Below are 27025 nucleotides of genomic sequence, written 5' to 3'. Positions count from 1 at the left end.
ATTCGGTTCGTTCGTGTAATTGCAGTTTTGGACGCCTTAACGATCACCAAATGGCTGAAATTTTGCAGAGGTGATCCATACATTAGGACCTAAAAACTGAACGGTTAAGATGTGAAAATGTGATCGGAAAGTGGGTGAAAACAGTAAATCCGTTCCATAAGAAAAACTAAGGACATCCTTACCTGAGAAAAATCCTATATATATACATACATACATATATAATATATATATTATATTATATTTTGTTTATAAAATCTGGTGCCCCCCTCTGTGTTGGGCCCTGGGCTGTTGCCAATGTTACCCATGGGCAAGGCCGGCCCTGGCTATATTTTGATCCCACTCCCAGTTATTTTAATGCCCATACCTCCCACTTATAAAAGGAGACTTATGCTACTTAGGGCTGTCAATTCCGACACGACTCGAAACCCGCACGAAATAAAGCGGGTCCAACCCACACGATTAAAAGTAGGTCGACCATGGGTCAACCCACCATGACCCATTTAATAAATGGGTCGGCCACGGGTCAACCCGCAAACACGAAGTGAACCCGTATAACCGGAATATGCTATACTTCTTGAAATTTTAGACGTCGGGAGTATTTGATCATATGATTAGACAATTTGAAATATTTTTCTTTATAATGATTGAATTTTATTATTTATATTCTTCGTCCTTTGGATTTTTTAGTGAATTTAATCAATTTATGTATTTTTTTAGTTAAATGGGTTGCATTGTTAACCTTAAATGAGACATTTTTGTCTAACATGACACGACCTATTTATTAAACGGGTTAAGCGGGTTGGAGACGGGTAACCGATTTAATAAAGAGAAAAATTCAGGTACCCTCCCCAAATTATTCTGCCAAGGCCAATTTGATACCCGAACTCTCAAAAGTATCAATGTGATACCCAAATACCTAAATTGGCATCAACGTGATACTTCCGTCAAAAATTTCTAACGGCTCTGTTTGTTTGTTGACGTGGCAAGCACGAGGGTCTCAATTTTTTAAATCAAGGGCAGAATAGTCTTTCAATACTAACTAATTACAAAAAAAAAAAAAAAAAAAAATGAACAGAGCTCTCTCTCCCAACTTCGATTCTTCTTCTTCTTCCCAACACTACCTCCTCCCACTCCAACTCACAATAGATCTAGCCAGATGCATCATTTTGCTGCTAAAGATTAGTTTTTTATTGTGGTAAATTCTGGGTGTGTGATATTGAGGATGGTTGATGTTCTGGTTATTGGGTTTGTGATTGGGATTGGGTGTGTTCACATTAAAGAGAAGCAGAACATCAAATGTTATCGGGCCGATTGGGCTTTGGGGGCGGTAACTGTCATCGGGTGGAGCTCGCATTCGAGGCTGAAATCAGAATTCTCGAAGAGGACGCCGGAGTGGAGGAGGCCGGGGCAGAAGATCGCGAGCTTGTGGAGGGAGGACCAGCCGCCGGGAGGCTCGGAGGAGGCGGCGGAGACAAGATCGGAGACGACAGAGCAAAGATTTAATCGATCTGTTTGGGCTTTTACTTTCTGGGTTTTCAATGGATCTGTCTCTCATAAACATCTCCATTACTTTATGGGTTTTCAATCGAATAGCCTCAAACTCTTGGTTGCTCTCTTCCTCAAGCAGCAAAGCAGAAACTCTTGGTTAATATTCTGGTCCGTTGCCGTCATCCCTGTGGCTTTGGTTTTCACAGACGAGCTCCGGTGACAGAGAATAGAAGCCCGAAAGCTTCTCAGGTTCTTCGACCTATTTTCCGACTCCGGCCATGGCTGCAAGTAAGACAGGTGGTGGTAGCTTCGTCTTGGCGAGGTGAAGAAGTCTGTGGTATCTTTGTGTCCATCCATAAACTTGAAAGAGAGAATCAAATGGGAGAAGTTCACTACAACAGAAACCTCATTTACGAGGAACTTATTCCTCACTGAAAACTAACATTTCGTCGCTGTAGTTTTTCTGCGAGGAAATTTTTTTTGTCTTCAATTCGTCGGAGAATGCTCATCAAGAAAAGCTTCAATGACGAAAAAATAATTTCCTCGCCAAACTCTTTTCGCGATGAAATTAATTTGTCTCGTTGTTATTCTTTAGCGACATTTTTTTTCCTCACCCAAACTCATATTTTTTTCTCGTTAAAAAAGTTAGAGGATTAGAAAATAGTCGTTAAATATATTTTTCGACAGACTAAATTTCGTCGCTAAATTAATTATTTTCTCGCTAATGATAATTAATAATTTAAAAACTATAAATAATAAAAAATTTAAACTCCGGTTCTTGGGACGAAAATCTTTTCATTGTTATAAATAGATTTGGGCAAGGAAGTTTTTCCTAGCTATAAGCTGTTTTCAGCGAGGAAATTTATTTCATCGTAACATGTATCCTTCAGCGAGAAAAAATTTTCTCGCTAAAGATACTCAATAACGAGGAAAACTTTTTTTCATCGGTATAAGATCTAAAGTCTATAGTAGGGAAATATTCTTTTTGTTGCTATTGTCTACTTATTACAATAGGACCTGTTGGCGATACATATCTTATTCAAGACTAGTTAAACATTCAACAAAATAATAAAGGAAATAAAAGCACATAGCAAGGATTTTGGAACAAAAGAAACTTATATTGCAGCAAACATGGTTTACATATGGTCTATAGTACACAACTCTCTTGGTAGTTCATTATTCTCAGACTTGAAGGAAACGATCCAAACCTATATTTCAATGGCAAAAGTACATTGTGGACCAAATTTGCAGCAATTTGATCTTCGTCAAGGGAAAGAATGCTGAAGTTGGATTTACTCTTGTCAAATTTGCAGGTACCACGATCAGTCCCACTGTTTTTAAGGGTAGTCCTTCTCTTGTTCCAAACCACCAGTACAGCCTGAGTCACAGGAACCGTTTTCTTCTGGATCACACTGCAAAATGTACAGGCTCATAAGACAATGCCATGCCATCATAGCAATCAAGTCAACTATAGTGCATCATCAATCCATTAGAGATAAGAAAGCAACCAACTGCCTAAACAAACACAGATTCTACCACCAGTACTGAAAACTTTGCAGATATTATAAAATGAATGTATGTGAATCCTACTTGAAATCCCAATAGACATAAAAAAAAAAAAAAAAAAGCACCTAACTCCTAACAAACGGATTACAAAACAAACAGGATTACGAGGAGACTCATAATTTAAGCAGGAAAAGGATATACAAAAAACCATCTCAATCAACATTACGCTTTCTGTTTGATCTTCGTAAGCAGAGTGCAGATAAAAACTTCAAAAAAGTAAGTAATTCCAACCAACTTGAAATCTGTAATGTCAAAATGTACAGTCACTCAACCATCTGGAAAAGTTCAATATCTTGAAGTAAAGATACATCATAGATCTACTTAATATTCCATCAGCAACATACTAATATATACATGACAGAGATTCAGATTCTACCACTGCCGAATTAGCTAGGCTTAAAGCCTTAAACTCAGTTAAGAAATTAGCTAAAGCTGCCTTTAGGTTTCGCGGATAAAAAGTTCAATACTTTTAAGGATAAACATATATAAGATTGTAAATTATGAGCAAACCTCATGATCACAGTCCACAAGCTGCTGCTCACTGAGACTCACAAGCTCCCCTGTTGTCAAATAATGATCTCCTTCCAGTGCAAGCTCCCCTTATCTACAAGAATACAAGCAATAAATCATCCTAGTATGTGATTCTTGTTCCTTCAATCAGTGTGAATTGATCGAGGTAAAACAATATTGTGCTGTGTAATTTGGTAGGAAAAGAATAAGGAGTGATCTTTGGCACTGATGAGTGCATGAACAATCAAAGGATGCATAGGTCAAAACTTAAACAAAATAGAAGTCAAAAAGCTTAAGAATAAACAATGAACGCCAACTTAATTGAGAATATATGATATATAATATGAAATAATCACAAACAAAAAAGAAACCAATTCTTTCTCTCTACTCCTATTCTAGTTCAAATGGGCGTGTCAAAATACCAAATCACCCACCAAAATGTCACTGAGAATTAACCCACCAAAATACCAAATCACCCAAACTACACCAATATCCGAAAACCCAAAATGCAGGTGTGGGAATGTAAACTGGCCTTATGGAAGTTGAGACTCCAACCTGAAACGTGGAACCAAAATATGGCAGCACAGACTCAAATCGATCAAACCTTTATTCTGTTTCAGAAAACTAATTAGAAGAAAACATTCTCAAATCAGGGTTTAACAATTGCACAAATAATCAAACGAATAAGAGGGCAATTGAAATTACCCCAAATTATATACACTACGACATCTCACATTTAGATTCAGAAGAAAATACGACCTTAGATTAATCAAGCTATACAAGAATGATATATAGGGAGGAAGAAAGATAAATCTAATCTTACTCACAGATATTAGAGCTTCAAAGATGGACGTAATCGATGCCATGATCAACACTGCCAACTGCGTCGTCGTCGACCAACAACAACACCCAGTCACAACCCTTCAGGCCTTCATATCTTTATCCTTGTCTGTAACATTGAATTGGCTGTTATACTGTATAGAGAACCTAATAAAAGAGTTGAAGTTAGAGACATACCTGAAGGGAGGGACTGAAGTGAAGCCAAACTCTCAATACCAGATATTAGGAATGAATCTACGAGAATGAAATTTTTTTATCAAAAATATCTGCTAAGTTCTCATGCGTTTAATTAATTACAAATAACAAGAATCAGATCTCCGAATATGGAATATATACAGGTTCTGTTAGGCGAGTCAACCTATAGGACTTCTTGTGTTGACTACGTCTAGTTCTTAGCTATAGTAAACGCACCGTTTAATTAAGTGCAGTACGCACCGTTTTGGTCAGCCTCGTGAAGGCATCTGCCGAGCTGTTACGTTACGTGTATGGCCCAATGTTGTAGTGACATGTGTCTGTCATGTGAACGACTCAAACTATTTCAGCTGCTTCACCTTGTATTTGTAATCATCGAAGATAATTGAAATTTCATTTGCTTTTGTTTTTCTCTCTTTTCCTTTCAATCTAGCTGCAATTCCAGTAGTTAGGGCCAAAACCCTAACAATCTGGTATCAGAGCCCTCGATTCGGAGGGGATGGTGAAACTCAAAGGTGGTGGCGGTGCTGGAGGACCGGCACACACTTCCGGGGAGCTGTCGCATGTGGAATTTGATCTTCAAGTCCACAAGGACGAAACGACGGCTAAAATTGGGGCGATGCAAGCTTCAGTAACCGGCTTGCAGGACTCAGTCGCGGCTCTGCGAGCTGACCTTCTGGAGGAAATGAAGCGGATGCGGCTGGAGGCCACAAACCCTCAACCACAACATGGGTCACCTCAGCTTAGCTTTGGTTCTCTACCAGCGTCCACAGGCAGTCCTCGCATAGGCTCAGTTGCAGCGTCGGTAGCCCCCACGACGGCTCCATCGAATAGCTTACAGGGACGAATGGGTAGTACCTCTAAACCATCTAACTCTGGATTTCCATTAAATTTGGGTGATGCTGATGTTATTTTAGGCTTTGCTAGTGAGGTCTATTCCCAGATGATCAATGTTGAGGAGGTAGCCCAAACCACTAGTGCCAAATCTAGTGTTTCTTCTGTGCCTAGTAGTGGTATTAATGATGATGGAAGTCTATGTAAAGCAACAGGGGCCTCTGCATCTCACATGCAAACTCACTATTATCAGCACTCAAATTTTGGGTCCTTACCTTTCAATTACATGGCGGGACCAACCCCAATTTTTTACCCTACTTTTAGCCAACCCTCTTTTGGTTATGCACCCACCACACACTATAGTGATACTGATCCCTTTGCTTTGCGGTACTCAGGCCCCTATGATCATAATTATTGCAGTAGGTCACCTCATTCCCTACCACAACCCACACTACCTTTTGCCGTTCCAATGTATATGAGCCAGCAGCACACATCACAACCTCTTCAATATTTTTCCAATCCCCTATTTGATAGTTCCATCCCATATCCGCAGCCCCACATGTCTCAATCGTCCCTAATGCACACTAGACCTCTTAACCAGCTTCAGTTTCAACCACAGCCTTATAATGCTCCCCCTCCTCCCATATTAGATCCTCAGCTTCCGACCATGAAGCAAATGAGACTTGACTTCACTGTTTTTGGAGGTGGTGACCCTGTTGAATGGCTGAATAAAGCTGAGCAGTTTTTCGAGTTCTACCAAATCCCTGAGGATAAAAAGCTAGCTATTGCCACCATGCATTTAACAGATAAAGCTTCTGATAGATGGTACATGTTCAAACATGAATTTCCTCCTACTTGGCAAGGTTTAGCTGATCTGTTAATGAGGGAGTTCAGTGGGCACAACGTGGTAGATTATCAAGCTGCTTTAGCTCGAATGTCTCAGACTGGGAGTGTAGAACAATACAAGGAGGAGTTCACTAAACTTTCAAGGAGAGCACCAGGATTTTCTCAACAGGTGCTGTTATCCTGTTTCTTGGGTGGATTGAAGAGTGAGATTCGAGCAGATGTGAAGGCTCAGAAGCCTCGGACATTATATGAAGCTTGTGAACTTGCAAAGATTTATGAAGAAAAAGAAGCTAGCCATCGAAATGCAACCAGAAGTGGCTTGGGAGCTAAGTCTTTTTCTCCTACCTCACTTAATGTGTCAGTCAGATCACCTCACACCTCAGTGACAAATCATCCTACCAATAATCATAAGCCCCACCTCCGAGCTACAGGAACCCCACAGACCACTACAGGCCAGCACGGCAACATGGGAAGCAGGAGGCTTAGTCAAGCTGAATACCAAGAGAGAAGAGCAAGGAACCAATGTTTTTTCTGTGATGAGATCTTTAAACCCGGGCACAATTGCAGGAAGGGACAAATCATGGTAATTGAGGTGATGCAGGAGGAAATAGAGATGCCAGGACAAGTTGCTAGTGATTTCAGTGAGGACCTCCAGTATGAGGAAGAACACAAAGAGACTGAAATTCAGTTACAAGTTATGGGAGACCAAAATCACTCAGACACCATGCAATTGAAAGGAGTATTTGGTAGTAAACAGGTTCATGTGTTAATAGACACTGGTGCCTCACACAACTTTATACATCCCTCAGTGCTTAAACGGTTTAAGGGACAGGTTGTTAATATCCAACCCCTTAATGTGAGACTAGCCAGTGGAGCCCTGATGCAAACCAAAGGACAGGTACAGGTGGTGTTGTGCGGAAGCGTAACAAACAAGGTATTGATATGAATTCAACAGTAACAAACAAAGCAAAAACACCTAATAAACAAACCACAAAGAACACCAAGATTTATAGTGGTTCACTCAATCAGTGTGATTGAGCTACATCCACTTTCGGAGCCGGCAAGATATTCCACTATGATCAATTTGGAGAAACATACAATTAGAGTTTATGAACAACTCTCTCTACCCAAATCCCCAATACACCCAATTAACTCTCTCTTTAGCCAAATAGAGAAGAAGAAGAATTCTTACTTCTCATATACAATACTTAACAACACCAACAACTAAGCTTAAGAAGCTTCAACTATGAAATTGCTAAGTCTCCAAAGAAAGAGGAAAAACTCTCAGAGTATTCAAGGATGGCTTTCAATTTATGTTTCTCCCTTCTCTTCACTCTGCTCTCTCTGTTTTCTACCTTCTTCTGCTGCTGCCGATATGGGAAATATATTACCCACACTCTCTCTCCAGCTCTTTCTTCAAAGCCGGATGCTTTCTACTTTTCTTCTTTTGCATGTTTTCTTTTTGACTTCTCTTTCTCTTTCTCTACTTTCTGCCAACTTCATTGTCTTCATATATATAATTAAAGCTAGCACATGCTTGAGATATATTCCATTCCTTTCGGCTGCCATGTCTTCAAGTGAAGACAACATCAACAATCTCCACCTTGGCTTCACTTGATACAATAATATCACAAGTAGAATATCACATACCAATTTGCCGCTCCGACATCCCCGTAGGGAATATCAAATGCTACGAACACCAATCAAGTTCAAGCAATGCTTGAACTTGCTCAATGGAACTGGTTTGGTCAACATATCAGCAGGATTTTCTTCAGTTCCAATTTTCAGGAGCTCTATATCACCATCCTCCACCAGTTGACGAATCTTGTGAAATTTGACATTGATATGTTTAGTGCGAGCATGAGTAACCTGGTTCTCTGCCAAATGAATAGCACTCTGACTATCACAATAGAGATCCACATAATCTTGAATTATTCCCAAGTCCTCAAGCAAACCACGAAGCCATACTGCTTCTTTTGCACCCTCTGTTACCGCCATGTATTCAGCTTCTGTAGTCGACAAAGCAATAGTAGATTGCAAGTTCGACTTCCAACTCACCGCTCCACCAGCAAGAGTAAACACATAAGCTGTAGTAGATCGGCACTTATCCAAATCACCTGCGAAATCAGAGTCCACATATCCAACAACACACTGACTCATCTTATCCTGCTGAAACACAATTCCAACATCCACAGTACCAAGAATATACCGTAGAATCCATTTCACTGCTTGCCAATGGCTTTTACCTGGGTTATGCATATATCTGCTCACCACACTTAAGGCCTGTGAAATGTCAGGTCTAGTACACACCATACAGTACATCAAACTACCAACAGCACTAGCATAAGGAACTTTAGCCATATATTGCATATCATCATCAGTGCTAGGAGACATAGAAGATTTAAGCTTGAAATGAGAGGCAAGAGGTGTACTTACAGGTTTAGATTTATCAACCATGCCAAACCGTTGTAGTACCTTCTTCAAATATTGTTTTTGTGACAAACAAACCTTGCCTTTGGATCTATCTCTTTCAATTTCCATGCCCAAAATCTTCTTAGCTTCTCCCAAGTCCTTCATTTCAAATTCACCACTCAACTGTGATTTTAATTTTTCAATTTCCACCTTGCTCTTAGATGCAATTAGCATATCATCAACATACAAGAGCAAATAAATGAAGGTCCCATCATGTAGCTTGCGAAAGTAAACACATGGATCATAAAGACTCCTAGTGTACTTCTGACCAAACATAAATTTATCAAACCGCTTGTACCACTGTCTTGGAGACTGTTTCAAACCATACAATGATTTATGCAGTTTGCAAACCAATTTTTCCTTACCAGCAACTTTGAAACCATCTGGTTGAGTCATATAGATCTCTTCTTTCAATTCACCATGTAAAAATGCAGTTTTGACATCAAGTTGTGCTAACTCAAGATCAAACTGTGCAACCAAGGCTAAAAGAATACGAATAGAAGAATGCTTCACAACAGGAGAGAATACCTCATTGTAGTCTATTCCTTCTTTTTGTGCATAGCCTTTAGCTACCAATCTAGCCTTGTACCGAGATCCTTCCTTTTTAGCAAATACCCATTTGCAGCCAATTGCTCTCTTCCCATGTGGTAACTGAACCAACTCCCAAGTCTTGTTCTTGTGAAGAGACTTCATCTCTTCATCCATTGCTTTTTCCCACTCTACACTATCCGCATGTATCACAGCTTCTTCATAGGTAGAAGGAATTTCTTCTTCAGTAATTGGAAGTGCATAAGTTACCATATCATTTAGCCAAGCTGGCTTTGGAGCATTTCTTTTTCCTTTTCTAAGTGCAATAGGTCCATGTTGCTGTGGAGACTCTTGAGCTTGAGCCTCTACTTCAATACTTGAATCTTCATTTGTTGAATCATCTGGCTCAACTGTAGGACTACCTGGATCAATTGGAGTTTCATCAACTTTTTCTTTAAACTCCACCTGCTTCAAACTCTCTATGGTCATCTCCTGTTTTTGAGAATCAGTCTGTTCACTCTGATTAACCATAACAGCCTCATCGAATGTCACATCTCTGCTTACAATAACTTTCCTCACATCTGGACACCAAAGCCTAAATCCCTTCACACCATCATTAAATCCCAAGAAAATAGCCTTCTTGGCTCTCGGATCAAGCTTGCTTTCCCTGACATGAAAATAAGCAGGACAACCAAAAATATGTAAGTAATGATAATCAGTAGCAGGTTTTCCAGACCATACCTCCATGGGCGTTTTACCCTCATTTGCAGCAGTAGGCAACCTGTTGATGAGATGGCCTGCATATGTAACTGCCTCAGCCCAAAACTCTTTGCCTAATCCAGCATTAGACAACATACATCGAACTTTCTCCAGTAAAGTACGATTCATGCGCTCTGCAACCCCATTCTGTTGTGGTGTCTCTCTAACTGTGAAGTGTCTCACAATGCCCTCATCTTGACATAACTTCAAAAATGGATCAGACTTGTATTCACCACCATTATCTGATCTGAGCCTCTTAATTTTTCGACCTGTCTGAGTCTCAATCATCTTCTTCCACTTCACAAATATACCTAAGACTTCATCTTTATGCTTCATGGTGTACACCCATACTCTTCTAGAGAAGTCATCAACAAAAGAGACATAGTAGTGTTTACCTCCCAAAGATGCAGTTTTGGTAGGTCCCCACACATCTGTGTGAACATAGTCTAGAGCACCTTTAGTCTGATGAACTGCAGTACCAAACTTCACTCTAGTCTGCTTTCCCAATACACAATGTTCACAAAATTCCAACTTCCAAGTCTTTGCACCCTTCAACAAACCTTGCTTCACTAATCCCTGCATTGCTTTCTCACCAGCATGTCCAAGACGCATATGCCATAATCTAGTAGTATCTGCATCATCTGTAGTCTCAGAAATTGCTGTTTCACTTGTCACTGTACTCCCTTGTAGAAAATACAAGTTTCTATCTCTAGTACCTCTCATCATCACAAGTGAACCTGACACAACTCTGGCAACTCCATTCTTCAATGTAACTGTGAGACCCTTTGATTCTAAAGTTCTCAAAGAGATAAGATTTTTCTTCAAGTTCGGAACATACCGAACATCTGTCAATTCTCTAACAACCCCATCATGCATTTTGAGACGAATTGTACCAATCCCTCTAGTTCTGCAAGGACTATCATCTCCCATCAAAACTACTCCACCATTTAGTTCTCTTAAAGTAGAGAACCATTCCTTGTTAGGACACATGTGGTGTGTACAACCCGAATCCAAAATCCATTTCTCAGAATAATCAAGTGCAGATGAGCTTGCCAAAGCAAAATCAATCTCATCCTCTTTAACATCATCAAAGGTAGATGAACAACTCAATGCAAAACCAAAATCATCATCATCTTCAGATTTTGCAACATTCACTTCAGAACCCTTCTTGTCTCTAGTCTTCAACTTGGGACAATCTTTCTTCCAATGCCCCTTTTGGCGACAAAAAGCACACTCATCTTTTGCAGGAAATTTGCCTCTTGACTTGGAACGAGAATTACCTCTTTTTCCACCAAACTTTCTATCTCCAGATCTTCCTCTTACTACAAGTGCTTCACCTGTCACTTTCTGCAATTGCTTCTCCTTCTTTCGACACTCATTATTTATCAATGAATTACACACATCATCAAATTTCACAAATTCTTTTCCATGCAACAAAGTTGTAATCAAATGCTCATACTCGTCAGGGAGAGAATTTAGCAAACACAAAGCCTTATCCTCATCACTAATTTGCACATCTAAATTAGCCAAATCTGCAAGTATCTTATTGAAATCACTGATGTGTTCAGACATAGAAATACCTTTGTCACGCCCCGAATTTTGAATAATAAATTCAAATCCGAAACATGAATAATTACAATTACAAAATCCAAATCTCGAAACTTCGAGTTCATTATTACAATTCACTCTCACAAGCAATATTGTAAAGCTCAAATGAGCATAACACACCTCACAACGTACAATTGCTGTAAAACTCTAACAATTGCTCTAACCGCACGATCACCGTCCTGGTTCTCCTGTCCTGTAGGATTACCCGCTACACAATTTGAATAGTGTACCGGGAGTTGCAACAACACAAAACCCGGTAAGCTTTTTACAGCCAGTATGAGTAAACAAGAAGAACTGTTGATTTAATAAAATACATTTCCTTTAACTCAAGTATAGAAATGTAGAAACATCACAATTACAATGATCACCACAAAACCACTTCACTTTCTCACTCTCATATATATATAAATATATATATATATAAATATTATACACTTATGAGTCACTCCCCGTTACCCTCATAAGGTCACTCAACATTTGGCAGACAGACTAGAGCTCTAACTGATCGTTTCCACCTACCCGGCGCGAGGGCGTGGTTCACGATTTAATGCTATTAGTTTCCACCTACCCGGTACAAGGGCGTGGTTCACTAATAGATGCCATGGTCACCCCCGTGACCTATTGATCTCCACAGATCAATATATCTCAACAAATCAACAATTTATTGTTTCTCAACAATAAATTTAATACCTCTCACAATATTGTTGCTTTTCAACAATAAACTCAACACAACCATAACAGTACATAATATCTCACAATTTCAACAATACATATTATTTCACATAAATAATATATATATAGATAGACATTCACACAGGAATGCCCATTAATACCAACTATAGTTCATATGATTGCAAAATAAAGCAATTAAATATATTGGGTTCGTAATATGAACCACGTGAGGTTTACTCACCTCTAATCCAGCTGCGTCTTCTTAACAGCTCCATTAACAATCTCACGAATCGTCCGCCAAATAAATCCATCGATCACCTAATCCAATAATGATCTTAACTTAGCCAACAACTCAAAAGCACACATATACGGAAACCCACGGTCGGATTCTAATTTTAATGATGATCCAACGGTCAGATCGAAATTATACGATGATCCAACGGTCGGATCTGAATTTAATGATGATCCAACGGTCGGATCCTCACGGATCGCCTTTAGGATCATCCTCCAAAATTATCACGAAGACTCAGATCTTCTTGAATCACTCTAACAAACATCTCCATAAAATTATATGAAAATCCGACGGTCAGATTCTCACGAATCGCCTTCCGAATCACTATTTCTCAATTATACGAAGATCCAACGGTCGGATCTTCGCCCGTGACCTCACAAAGTCACCGGGACAGTCATACGATCAACATATCCAAAATTGAAGCAAAACCGATGGTCAGATCTTCACAGATCGTAAACCGAAGATAAACGTAAAAACGTTAAATAGTAACGTCAAAACGTAAATCCACTATTTATCAACTTTTTCTAACATGACCATGTTATATATCAAAACGCTCGTATGGATGCATAGATCATCGCCTAGATAATGAAAACTCGAAATATGGTCTGATGCGCCGCCACAAGCGGTGGTCAGTGGGCGGTCAACGCGGCGGTCAACTCCGGTCAACCACCTCAGATGGCAAAGTGACCAACTACAAACTGGTTCAAAATGAAAGGGTGGTCGACTTTCATACCTGGAGCTAAGTCTGGTTTGGCCTAGATCGTCCTAGATCAAGCGTTGAAGTTGGATTAATCTCGTGCGTCTGATCAGATTTCAGATTAAATCAGGGACGTCGAAAAAGTCAAACCATGATCTAGCGTTCTATACACAAAATCGTGATGAAAGGCTTACATGGGGATGATCAGCATGAAGAGGAGATCACGAAAATGGGAACGATCGGCCCATGCAACGCCGGAAAAGTGGTTTTCCGGTCGGGTCGGGTTCTAGCTTCGGGGGGGCTTCGATCCACTTCTGGGGGCAGCGGCGGAGCAAGATGACACCACCAGGCGACTGGGCGTGCGGCGGCGAGTTCGGGAGGCGCCGGGTCCTGAGCTGGAGGTGGCCGGAGGGTGGTGAAAAAGCCGGGTCGGGTCGAGCTCGACCCGCCGGGTCTGAGGGTTTTCGATCGAGAGAGAGAGAGAGTCCGGGGGACTATTCCGCAAAAACAGAAAAGTTTCGTCCTTAATGAATAAATCAGAAATTTTTCCTATTTATAGAAAATTCCCAATTTTCAAATATTCATAACTTAATCATACGAACTCCGAATAATGCGTTCCACATGTCCACGAACTCGTATCGACGAGCTCTACAACTTTCATGAAAGAAGTTTTCCCAAATTTTGAATGTATAAAAAAGTCAACTTTGTTGACCCCCTAAAAACGTTCGTTTTCGAAAATAAAATCGTTCGAACTAATTCCACAACTTCTCCAAGCTTCGTACTCGCTCCTACTATCGTGAAATCATTTCTAAAAATCCACGGAATTTAATTTGGATTTTTTTCCGGGGTATTACAACCTTGCCGATAATTGAATCGGAAAAGCCGCCTCTTCAGGTGAAACCGGTTTTCAGCACTCTTGGTCATGTATTGGTCTTCCAATTTCTTCCACAGAGCTTTTGCCGAAGTTTCCTTCATGATAAAGAACTTCATATCCTTTGCAAGACACAATCTGATAGAACCACAAGCCCACTTATTAATCTGCTTCCACTCCTTCTCACTCATATCTTCTGGTTTGTCTTCAAGAGCTATATCCAATTCTTGTTGACACAAGACATCCATCATCTCACACTGCCACATGCCAAAATTGTTTGTTCCATCGAACTTCTCAACTTCAAATTTGGCATTGCCAATTGATGGCCTAGTAGTCGACGATGAACCCGAACTCGAATTTTTCTTTGTGTCAACCATTGAATCCAATCAATACACAACTCCCAAATTCAGAACCGAAGCTCTGATACCAGTTTGTTGTGCGGAAGCGTAACAAATAAGGTATTGATATGAATTCAACAGTAACAAACAAAGCAAAAACACCTAATAAACAAACCACAAAGAACACCAAGATTTATAGTGGTTCACTCAATCAGTGTGATTGAGCTACATCCACTTTCGGAGCCGGCAAGATATTCCACTATGATCAATTTGGAGAAACATACAATTAGAGTTTATGAACAACTCTCTCTACCCAAATCCCCAATACACCCAATTAACTCTCTCTTTAGCCAAATAGAGAAGAAGAAGAATTCTTACTTCTCATATACAATACTTAACAACACCAACAACTAAGCTTAAGAAGCTTCAACTATGAAATTGCTAAGTCTCCAAAGAAAGAGGAAAAACTCTCAGAGTATTCAAGGATGGCTTTCAATTTATGTTTCTCCCTTCTCTTCACTCTGCTCTCTCTGTTTTCTACCTTCTTCTGCTGCTGCCGATATGGGAAATATATTACCCACACTCTCTCTCCAGCTCTTTCTTCAAAGCCGGATGCTTTCTACTTTTCTTCTTTTGCATGTTTTCTTTTTGACTTCTCTTTCTCTTTCTCTACTTTCTGCCAACTTCATTGTCTTCATATATATAATTAAAGCTAGCACATGCTTGGGATATATTCCATTCCTTTCGGCTGCCATGTCTTCAAGTGAAGACAACATCAACAAGTGGAGCTACAACTACAAAAATACATTTTCTCAACTGAATTTTATATATTACCTGTTTCAGGTTGTGAGGTTGTACTGGGTGCTGCTTGGCTTAAAACCCTGGGTGACATCACTTGGAATTTTGAAACTATGAAAATGCAGTTTCATAGTGGTGAGAGCCAATATCTGCTACAAGGTGAAACCAAGTCGGCAGCTGCTATGGTGAGTTGCAAATCCATGTCTAGACTGCTGAGGAAAGAGAAAGAAGCTGTCTTAGTTCAACTAAGACCACTGGTCACCCAGAACTCTACGGTGACCACTCATCCTGCTATTCGAAACTTGTTGCAGAAGTATTCTGAGGTATTCCAGCCACCAGACTCTCTTCCACCTGCCAGAGATCATGACCATAGGATTGAACTATTGCCTAACACTCCAGCTATAAATGTGAGACCTTACAGATACCCTCACTTCCAAAAGGCTGAAATCGAGAAAATTGTGCAGGAAATGCTTGCTAATGGCATCATCAGACCAAGTGTCTCCCCATTCTCCTCACCAGTAATTTTAGTAAAAAAGAAAGATGGGACTCGGAGGATGTGTGTAGATTATAGGTCTCTTAATGCTGCTACTGTGAAGGACAAGTACCCAATACCTGTAGTGGATGAGCTAATTGATGAAGTACATGGGGCCACCATTTATACCAAACTGGATTTGAGGTCAGGGTACCATCAAATAAGGATGTTTGAAGGGGACATTAACAAAACAGCATTTCGGACTCATTCAGGCCATTATGAGTTTTTGGTGATGCCCTTTGGACTAACAAATGCACCATCAACTTTTCAATCCGTTATGAATGATATTTTGAGGGAGTATCTCAGAAAATTTGTTCTTGTGTTTTTTGATGACATCCTAATTTACAGCCCCTCTTTGGAAGAACATTTGGTTCACCTGCAGTTAGTCTTTGAGAAATTGCAATAGCATGAGTTAAAAGTGAAAGAAAGTAAATGCAGTTTTGCAACAAGGGTCGAATCTATGTGCCTAAGGTGGATAATTGGAGAACAAAAATCATCCAAGAGTTTCATGAAGGGCTAGTGGGAGGACACGCAGGGAGGACAAGGACCTACCAAAGGATAAAGAGAAGCTTTGCATGGCCCAGTATGCTAGGTGACATCAAGCACTTTATTGCGAGATGTCACATATGTCAACTTCACCATTATGAAACAATGTCTCCTCCAGGTCTGCTCCAACCTAATTCCATCCCTGACAAAGCATGGACCAACATTTCCATGGACTTTATAGATGGCCTACCTGTGTCTGAAGGAAAAACAGTTATATGGGTGGTGGTTGATAGGTTAACTAAATTTGCTCACTTTGTGCCAATGTCACATCCCTACACAGCGGCTTCAGTAGCTCAATTGTTTGTGAAGGAAATCTTTAGGCTGCATGGCATGCCTGAACACATTATATCCGATAGGGATCCAGTGGTCCTCAGTTTATTCTGGGAATCTTTTTTTAAATTGTAGGGTACTAAACTAGACAAGTCTTCTGCCTACCACCCCCAGAGTGATGGCCAAACAGAAAACCTTAACAGGACCTTGGAGCAGTATCTTAGGTGTGTTGCTGGGGAGAAACCACACTCTTGGGTACAGGAAATTCCATGGGCAGAATGGTGGTATAACTCTGCATTCCATTCAGCCATCCAAATGAGTCCATTCCAAGCATTATATGGATACCAACCTCCAGCCATCACCACCTATATGCCAGGGTCAACAGCTGTAGCTCAAGTGGACCAGCAATTAAAAAGCAGAGATGAACTTTTATCATTACTCAAGAGAAATCTGCAGGTGGCTCAATCCAGGATGAAGACTGCTTATGATAAAAAGCATACTGAAAGAGAATTTGCAGTTGGGGATCATGTATATCTGAAGCTACAGGCCTATAAACAACATTCAGTGCATCAGCAGGATCTGCATAAGCTCTCCCCAAGGTACTATGGCCCATTTGAGGTCACTGAGAGAGTAGGTAAAGTAGCCTATAGACTTAAACTGCCCCCTACTGCTAAAATCCACAACGTGTTTCATGTCTCATTACTCAAGAAGAAAATTGGGGAGTCTGCCACCCCTTCGCCACAACTACCATATCTTGTGAACCCTGAAAATCCCAAGTGGGAGCCAGCAGAAGTGTTGCAGAGAAGGATTTATAAAAAAGGGGGAACTGCAGCTACACAATGGTTGATTCAATGGTTTGGGACTACCCCAGAAGAAGCCACCTGGGAAGATGCTGACATGATCATGATGAGATTCCCCACCTTTGATCCTGATGGAAACACCAGTACCCCACTTCAATGAACTGTGCTATTTTTGCATACTTCACTTGAGGACAAGTTATTTTTGAAGGGAGGTGGAATGTTAGGCGAGTCAACCTATAGGACTTCTTGTGTTGACTACGTCTAGTTCTTAGCTATAGTAAACGCACCGTTTAATTAAGTGCAGTACGCACCGTTTTGGTCAGCCTCGTGAAGGCATCTGCCGAGCTGTTACGTTACGTGTATGGCCCAATGTTGTAGTGACATGTGTCTATCATGTGAACGACTCAAACTATTTCAGCTGCTTCACCTTGTATTCGTAATCATCGAAGATAATTGAAATTTCATTTGCTTTTGTTTTTCTCTCTTTTCCTTTCAATCTAGCTGCAATTCCAGTAGTTAGGGCCAAAACCCTAACAGGTTCCTAAAATAATCAAACCTAGAATTTCATTATTTCCTCTTTACATGGAGCAGAAACATGCTGAAATTTGGAATGGACAAGTGTGAGCCTATTTCTCCAATGCCCTGTTTCGACCTCGAGACCTACTAGATAGAAACATGCTGAAATTTGGATGGACAAGTGTGAGTTTCCCAGCCGCTTCTTGTTTTGAGAGCTTGTCCCGAAGCTCTCTTAGTTTAGCCTTCTTTGAATTCAAGACCCCAAGAAACTAGAAAAAGGGAAGAAGTCAGTCAAGGTCTTCAAGACAAACTTGCAGAAAACTACTCAAAGTATTTGATTCCCAGAAAAAACAATAATTCCAGCCAATTAAATGTTTGATCAAATTGTAATTCTGACGCACATTTGGAAGGGTTAAGTAATTAGTTCAAAACCAAGGAATATTTACCAAACAATTGCTCCTAGTGCTTAAGTATCCTATCCATCCAACCTGGCAGACATGAAGAAGTCTTTAACTTCAATGATTATAAAAGAGTAAAAAAGAAATTGACATAGGAGTAAAAAAGAAATTGACAAGACAACAGCTCAACGTAATATCTTCAACATGGCACCAAATGCAGCATTAGGGTTTTCATCTACAAGCATTATTTATCATCTGATTAAACACTAGACTCAGAACCATTGCCAGAACATTCTTCAATTCGTTACTTCTTAAGAGTTTGCCACACCAGGAGCCAACTTAGTATATTGATTCTTATCACTATCCCCATGACTAGTGAGAGATATTCTCCAAAGTATCATGTTACATGAAGAGAAGTCGACAACTACTAACAAAAAAATCTCCTTTATGATTGATCTTGCCACCTCTTCCCAGGAAAATTGGGAGTCTATATTTAAGCTTTTGTTGAAACATTCAGCTCCTAGGCAATATAAATCAGCATATCTGAGGTTAACAAACTCAGTCTAATGTAGCATACTAGCATTAACTTCTCCCCTAAACCCGATGCATCATAAGTAACGTCAAATAGGCACAACTTTATGCCCTTTATAACAATGTTTGCGAAACTATCAGTCTTAACACACACACACACGCATGCGGGTGACATGGTGGAAGACCCAAATGGGTTTCCTCATAAACAAAAAATTCTTCACAAAACTTAGATGAGACATCAAATTCCAAATTTTCAAAAGGAAAGTTTAAGTTTTCGATTTCTAACACTACTAGAATTATGCTCATAGACATCATGACAATTAAATCGGTGAGAAATACACGCGATGTAAAACAATGTCATTAACATCGATTCCTCAAAAACCGATTTGTATGTATATAACTGACATCGGTTTTGAAATTAGCCGGTGACAAAATTTTTGTTTGAATTTTCAGAAAACCGCTGAGCGGCTAAGTTAAAAAATTTTAAAGAAGTGCGGAGGAGGAGAAGCTCATTACCACACTTAGACATATTTGGACTAACATTGACTTCAGCTTGCCCTAACACTATTCGACCAAACCTCCCTTTTCTATATCCTTCGTTCTCTGCCTCCGACAAAAACCATCCTCCTCTTCGTTCTCCGCCTCCGACCACAACCCTCCTCCTCGTCTCCGTTCTCCGGCTACAATCATAACCCGACCTTCCTCGTCCTCCTCCTTTTCCGCCTCGGGCCAGCTCCTCTGCTCGAAGACGGTGAAGAGAATCAGCCTCTTCGTTCTCCCCCTCCGACAAAAACCATCCTCCTCTTCGTTCTCCTCCTCCGACCACAACCCTCCTCCTCTTCTTCGTTCTGAGGCTACAATCACAATCACAACCCGACCCGACCCGCCTCGTCCTCCTCCTTTTCCGCCTCAGACCAGCTCCTCTGCTCAAAGACAGTGAAGAGAATCAGAGATGGAGGCCGGGCTTTTGGAGAAAATTTGAGCTTTTTGTCATAGGTAATTGACGAATTCGTTCAATGCATGTCTTCGAAGGATTTGTGAGTCCTTAATTCACTGATCTGATTTTGTTTCTTATTTTGCTTCCAAGGATTTGTGTTTCATCTACCGAAGCTTTGTGTTTCTGAGTTTTCCGGTCATGTTCTGTGTTTTCCGGCAACTGTTGACGATAAATAAGGTATTGGTGTTCCTCTATTTGTCGAGCTCTACATGACTGTGCCATCAATTTTCAGTTTTGATTATGATTGGACGAATTGGAATTTTGGGGGTTTTGAGGCTACTGTGTGTTGGAAGTTTGATGTGGTGTATTGATCAATTGATGTTCTTCAGTTAATTTCCGATCATAAAGAAACCTCATAGTACGATTTTGGTTGTTGGTTAAGCCTGAATTCAAGAATGATAAGAATTGGATGATCAGAAGGATAAACTGTGTTATCGGGGGTGTAAGAACTGTAGCTGCTTTGGATTGTTTTTTGTATTCATACTTGTTTGTTGAATTGAGAATTAGAACTATGGAGCTTTGATTTGAGAACTGTAGAAGTGGGACGATTCCTCTAGATTTGGGTAATCTCTGTTTCAGCTTAGAAGATTAGCTTTGCTCTTGTTGATATGAAGGACGAGGATAAGATGTTTGGTTTAATTGTTTATAACATGAAGTCTTGGGAACCAAAATGATTAGAATTTGCATAGATTACCCTGTATGGATTGTTAAATTAGTGGAATGGAATTGATACTTTATGTTGTAAAAAAAAAAAAATTAAAAAGGGGCAAATTGGTCATTTCATTTTTTTTTTGGGCCCACGTGCTTAACACGTCAGCAAACAGACAGAGCCGTTAGAAATTTTTGACGGAAGTATCATGTTGATGCCAATTTAGGTCTTTGGGTATCACATTGATACTTTTGAGAGTTCGGGTATCAAATTGGCCTTGGCAAAATAGTCCTGAATTTTTCTCTTTAATAAATAGGTTGGGTTTGAGTTTAAATTTTTGACACGATTATTAAATGGGTTGGGTTTGGATTTGTCTTTTGCGACACGACAAATACCTTGACCCAACACGACCCATTGACAGCTCTAATGCTACTAAACCAAATGATACTGGACATTATTATTATTTGTTTTTAGTTATTTGATTTACATTTGACACGTTGCTGGTCCAGTTAGGTACATTTTGGATTATGCTTACCTGGCTCTTGTCCTGTATTTTAATAAATAGGTTGAGTTTGAGTTTAAATTTTTGACACGATTATTAAATGGGTTGGGTTTGGGTTTGTCTTTTGCGACACGACAAATACCTTGACCCAACACGACCTATTGACAGCTCTAATGCTACTAAACCAAATGATACTGGACATTATTATTATTATTTTTTAGTTATTTGATTTACATTCGACACGCTGCTGGTCCAGTTAGGTACATTTTGGATTATGCTTACCTGGCTCTTGTCCTGTATTTGTACAAGTCATTATACAAAGCAAGTCAAAGTCCGCAAATCAACCGTTGTAAATTTAACTAGTGTGATGGGGATTAAATGTTGCAATTGAGTATAATGGGAGTTGTCGAGTATGACAATATATAAGCGCCACAAAAGAATACCCAGGAAAAGATCATAGCTTAAATAAATTTAACCTTTTGGTTCGTATTACTGACATCATTAGGAAACAGGGATACCTTTTGAGCTTTTGACGGGTTAAGGAATATAGGTCTCTTGCTGAGTCAAAGGGTAGATCTTCCAATAGAGATTGAGCCAAGCATATACAGGTCTCTTGATTGGGAGACTGGGTAGATTAGGCCAAGCTTAGAGTTCGGCCTTATAACGGTGCTTAATTTGGACCAGTGTTATAATGGGCTTTTTATTTAATAATAGCCTTTGTCAACATTTACCATAATCTTACTGTTAGCATTGAAGGCACCCTCAAGTGCAAGAGGTACAAGTTATAGAATAGGGGATTAAGTAAGGATGTCGAACCCACGAGGATTGGTAAATCCTTTCCTAGCTAGGGAAAACCTAAGGAAAAACTAGAAGAATATGCAAATGTACAATCACAAACAAAGTCTCACAAGTGAACCAAAGTTCATGGTGAGTATGTGCAAGATGGTGTGTAGAGATTTGATTTTGATTTTGAGATTGGTTTCTATTCAAATTGAAACAATGAAAGCAAGTAATATAAACTAAGCTAAACTAAACAAGTTGTTATCAAATGGATGGGAGTTAGGGCATCGGGTTTCACCTTTTGCCTCCCTTGCAAGCATTAAAGCAATTGAATATGAATGATGCAAAGCTAATTGTCCTAGCCCCAACTAGTTCACTACTCACACATAGCTAGATACACAAGCTTCAACATTCTATTAAACATCAAATACATAAAGAGATAGGGAGTAAAGGGTGACTATTGATGATGCCGGAAGAGGTGGTGGAGATGGGTCTCCAAGAACATGATGTGGTGGTAGTCACCTCCTTCTCCTTGCTCCAAGCTCTTGATATTGGTAAGAATAGTGAAATTTGGAATCTCTAAGGTGAGTTGTGGTGTTGAGTGGTGGAGGAAATGGAGGTTGTAGTGGTGGAAATGGTAGTTTTAGAGGTGGAGATGGTGGTTTTAGTGGTGGAAATAGTGGTGTCTTCTCTAGAGAGAAAAATGGATCTTGGATAAGATGAAGATGATTGAATGGAGTCAAGAATTCTGAATAATTGCTCTTTGGCATCTCTTTGATCAGCTATGTATGTCCTCTTTGGTCCCAAAGTGTGTAAGAGATGCTCTTACACCATTGTCCCCCAAATGGTCCCAAATTGGCAAGGTGACAAAAGGACAAAGTGTAGGGAGATATTTGAATTTCAAGTGATGGGATATTCTCACAACCATGGTCCTCCTTTGCTGGAGAAAAGGCCCTCCATGAGTAGCGGCTCGCCGGAAAAGTTTGCCGAAAAAATCGCCGGAAAAGTCGATTTGCAATTTTCTTCCAATCTCCGTGTCTTCTTCCCCTAGCTTCAAATCTCCGCATTTCAAGCCTCAAATATTCATTTTATTCTCAATGCAAGGTTTCCTACAAATAAAAGGAAATGGATTAAAAATGGTAAAATAGCATGGAAGACAAATCAATTTTCATAATTATGGGGCACAATTGCATAAGTAATTTGTGACTCAACACTTACAAGACGTTGTTTTTAACTTTTTAGGATGTGAAGTAACAATCATTTATAGAAATCCACACTTTTCATTTTACAACCTATAGTACTCTTCATTTTATTTTTAGGTTGAAATTCTCATATAAAGACAAAATTTAAATTACTAATATTTAGGGATAATGACCAGTTACACAATTTTGGCCTAAAAATTGCCCACTTACTCCACTAAGAGTTTTTCACTCCCATTTACCCAATCTAACATGTATTGACAGTATTGCTCTCATTTTAATTAATAAATTACACTCATCTCTCTCTCTCCCCCCCTCCCCTCTTCAATCTATTCTCTCTCTCCTCCCCCCTCACCAATTTCTTCTCTCACCGGAGACCGAATCCGGCAATGTCTGCGGGCTTCGTCATCATATCCGGTTTCGTCGCCGTCTGCGGGCTCACTCTCTCTCTCTCCATGTCTAAGGATATGGAAATCTTGATCGGAAATTTCCGGTTATCAGTTCTTTGCTCGGCGTCCCGTCCTAACTCGGTTCAGCGACTTGGCCAAGTCTAAGTCGGATTTGATTTTGTTAGCTAGGAAGTCGCCGCTTTCTGTGCTCGGCTTCGTTGTCGCTGACTCTGTCTGGATCAGAGGAGCTAGTTCTGATAAGAGAGGTGCTGATAAGGAACAAGGACGACAAGGAATTGGAGAGGAATGACCTGGAATTGGAGGCATTAGGGGCACGATCATGTTGATTTTCACGATCATCTTGAGCTTCAAGGGTTCCGATCATGTTGAGGTTCACGGGGCTCCACTGCCATTCTCTCTCTCAGAGGCAGAGTTGATGACAATGTCGCTGTTAAATTTTTTTTTTGGTAAAATGAGGGCAGAAAGCCCAGAAGGAAAGAAAAAAGGAAAAAAAAAACTATGTTCCAAATGTCCAAGCGCCCATTTTGTTATGTTGCTGATGTTTAACTAGGGCTGGGATTGGGCCCGGTCCGTGTAAAATTTATAGAGCCCGGACCCGGACCGGAATTTTCGGGCCGGGCCCAAATAATATTTTTTCAGTTTTAGGACCGAGTTGGGCCCGGATCGTTTTTTTTTTTGCAGGCTTTTCGGGCCCAAAAAAAAAACAATAAATCTTGCTCCAAACCCATTCCTCCACCCTCCAAAGCCACAACTCAGATTTGTCTTCCAAACGGCATAGCTACAAAAAAAAGTGAAAAACTAGAGAGAGACCGAGAGAGAGATAAATTTTGGGGATGAGTAAAGACAATTATCTACAATTGATCTGATGGGGAAGGAGGACTAGGGACTAGGGAGAGAAGGGAAAAGAAAAGAAAAAAAGACAATGGACTGAATGGAGGCGTTTGGGGAGAAGAATAAGAAGATAAGAAGAAAGAAGGAAAAAAAAATAGAGGGGAGGGAGGAACAAGAAGAGATGGGAAAAGAAAGAAGAAAGAAGAGAGAATAATAGAAAACTAAAAAAACATGAGTAATTGAAGAGAAAGAAGAGAGAGAAGAAGAGAGTCCAGAAAAAGAGGAAGATAGGAGAATAAAAAACTAAAGAGAAAGAAGAGAGAGAAGAAGAGAGTCCAGAAAAAGAGAAAGAGAGAAGAATAAAAAACTAAACAAATTACAAATATGAGTAACTATACATCAGTTCGGGCCTTCGGGCTTTTTTTTTTAAACTTTTAAGGACTGAGCCCGGCCCGTTATGTAATGTTTTCAGGCCGGGCCTTATAGAACTGTCAAATTTTTTTAAAAGGCCCGGACCGGTTCCGGGCCGGGTTTCGGGTTTTCGGGCTAAATGCCCAGCCCTATGTTTAACTGTTGTAATCGTCTTGTTGGCATTTTATTGGGGGGCAATAAAAAGATTATTGGGGCACAATAAAATATTTATTGGGGGGCAATAATAAGATTATTGGGGGGCAGTAATATGTTTATTGGGAGGCAATAATATGGTTACTGGGTATTATTAGGGGGCAATAAATTCAGACGCCGGAATCCGGTCACCAGTCCTGTAGCCGGATTCGGGATTCCGGTTACCCGTCGCCGGAGTCCGCGGCAGGCCACTGGTTACCGGAGTCCGGCAAGGTCTCCGATGACTTGTCTCTCTAAGTGACAAAGAAGGAGAGGGCAAAATTGTCCCAAAAATAAATAAAAAAGAATTGGGTATTAGGGAAATGATCTCTTAGAGTGTTTGGGTAAGTGGGGTTAGTTAACCCCAAAATTGAGTAAATGATCATTTTCCCTAATATTTATAAGTCTAGATGTATAAAATCTTACCTACTTATAATTTCTGAGTTGAGATATTACTGTTAACAAGCTCTTTCTTCTTCTTTTTCTTTCGGATCTTCTTACTAATTCACAATGAATAGAGAGATGTAATAGGCAACACCAAAGTCTTTACATTACTGATATGAGAGTACTCTCAACATTATTCCTCCCATGCAGATGCTTTGGACATTTCAATTCCCTGATACTAATGTATTTGAGAATCATCTACATATTGAAGAACTCATGGAATATCTCATTTTCTCTATCAGAAGAAGAAAAGGAATATCTCCTTGTGTTGATGGTGTTAGAAATTGAGCAAAAGACAAATGAGTGAATCTTTAGTCAGAAGGGCATCCGGCCGGAGCTGTGCATATAACTATACGAGCTACACTGCAGAATTTAACTGGTTTACTGTAGTGCCTTGGTCATCAATATTCCGAAAGATTTCAAACATTGAGGTATGCTTATATATTCGGGCATTGTCTGGACTCAAATAGTCAATTGTCATAATTTCATTAGATATATTTGCAGTACTAGCTCCCATTGATGGCATTCCCCTTACCTGCATCTCAATGCTTTAAGTATGTAGTGGTTCTTTTCTCCATGCATTCTTAATATATGTTCTCCTCACCACTAACGAACACAATTCATGTTCTGCAAAACCAAACACTCATTGATATATACATTATAAGTTAATATGCCAAGACTCAAATATACTTGCATTGCTAAAGAAACACATGAGGGTTCTTGTTTCAGAACGTTAGGAATCACATGGGTAGAACTAGTGGTCCTCACTCATGGTATATACATATTAGTAAACATGAAACCGATTTGCTTTCAACAATGGCACTCAGATGTAGTTAATGTACCAGAATAGATTTTCTTTGTAATAAGGTACATCATGTATTTGATAGAGATTCAGAAACCTTCCTTCTAAGAAAGAGTATAGCATACTAGTACAGAGACTGAGACTTAGAATATAAGATATATATAGTCCTAGAAATATCATACTTTCTGGCAGCTCAGAAGAGTAAGATCCTCCCGTAAAAACTGCAAAAATCATGCATGGTATACGTATACCTCTGTGGTTATAGCAAACTCACTTAACTATAACAATGTTCACAAGCAAGTCAACTATATGTGGTTGTTCAGTTGTTTTTATGATCTTTTCATGGAGGCAGTATACTACTTTTGTACATAGACTAACGGCACCAATCTTCTTCACTGAAATTTACTAATGTTTTCTACAAAATTACCACTGCTTGGATAACCAGCCAATTGCTTTTCGGCCTTTTCCTAAAAGCATCATTGCTTTTTACTAAAAGTACAAACACGAAATTAACTTCATCCTAGTTAAGATATGCAATATTCTTGGGGTAACTTTTCTTAGTTGTGACACCCTACAACCATCGAACAAGGGGTCGTCTTGGGTACCTTGGTGTTTGCCATATACCCTTATTTTTTTATTTTTTTTACTTTTAGTAAATTAATATAGTGGAAACCTACTGAACTGGTCAACAGGTTACCCAATTAAATATCGACATGTGTCATTTTTAAAAATAAAATTTACTATAAATAGGACAAAAGTTACCGCTTTTACATCAATTGTTGTGATTATGGTAAAATGTGTAGTCATTGTAGTAATCATTTCATTAATGATAAAAACATAAAGATTTACCACTTTGACAACAAATTTGTTGTCATACTTGTTAAATTGTCTATAAATTAGTACA

The sequence above is a fragment of the Rosa rugosa genome, chromosome 6, assembly GCF_958449725.1.
Source record: "Rosa rugosa chromosome 6, drRosRugo1.1, whole genome shotgun sequence".
Classification (NCBI taxonomy): domain Eukaryota; kingdom Viridiplantae; phylum Streptophyta; class Magnoliopsida; order Rosales; family Rosaceae; genus Rosa; species Rosa rugosa.
Note: the sequence above shows the minus strand (reverse complement) of the source record.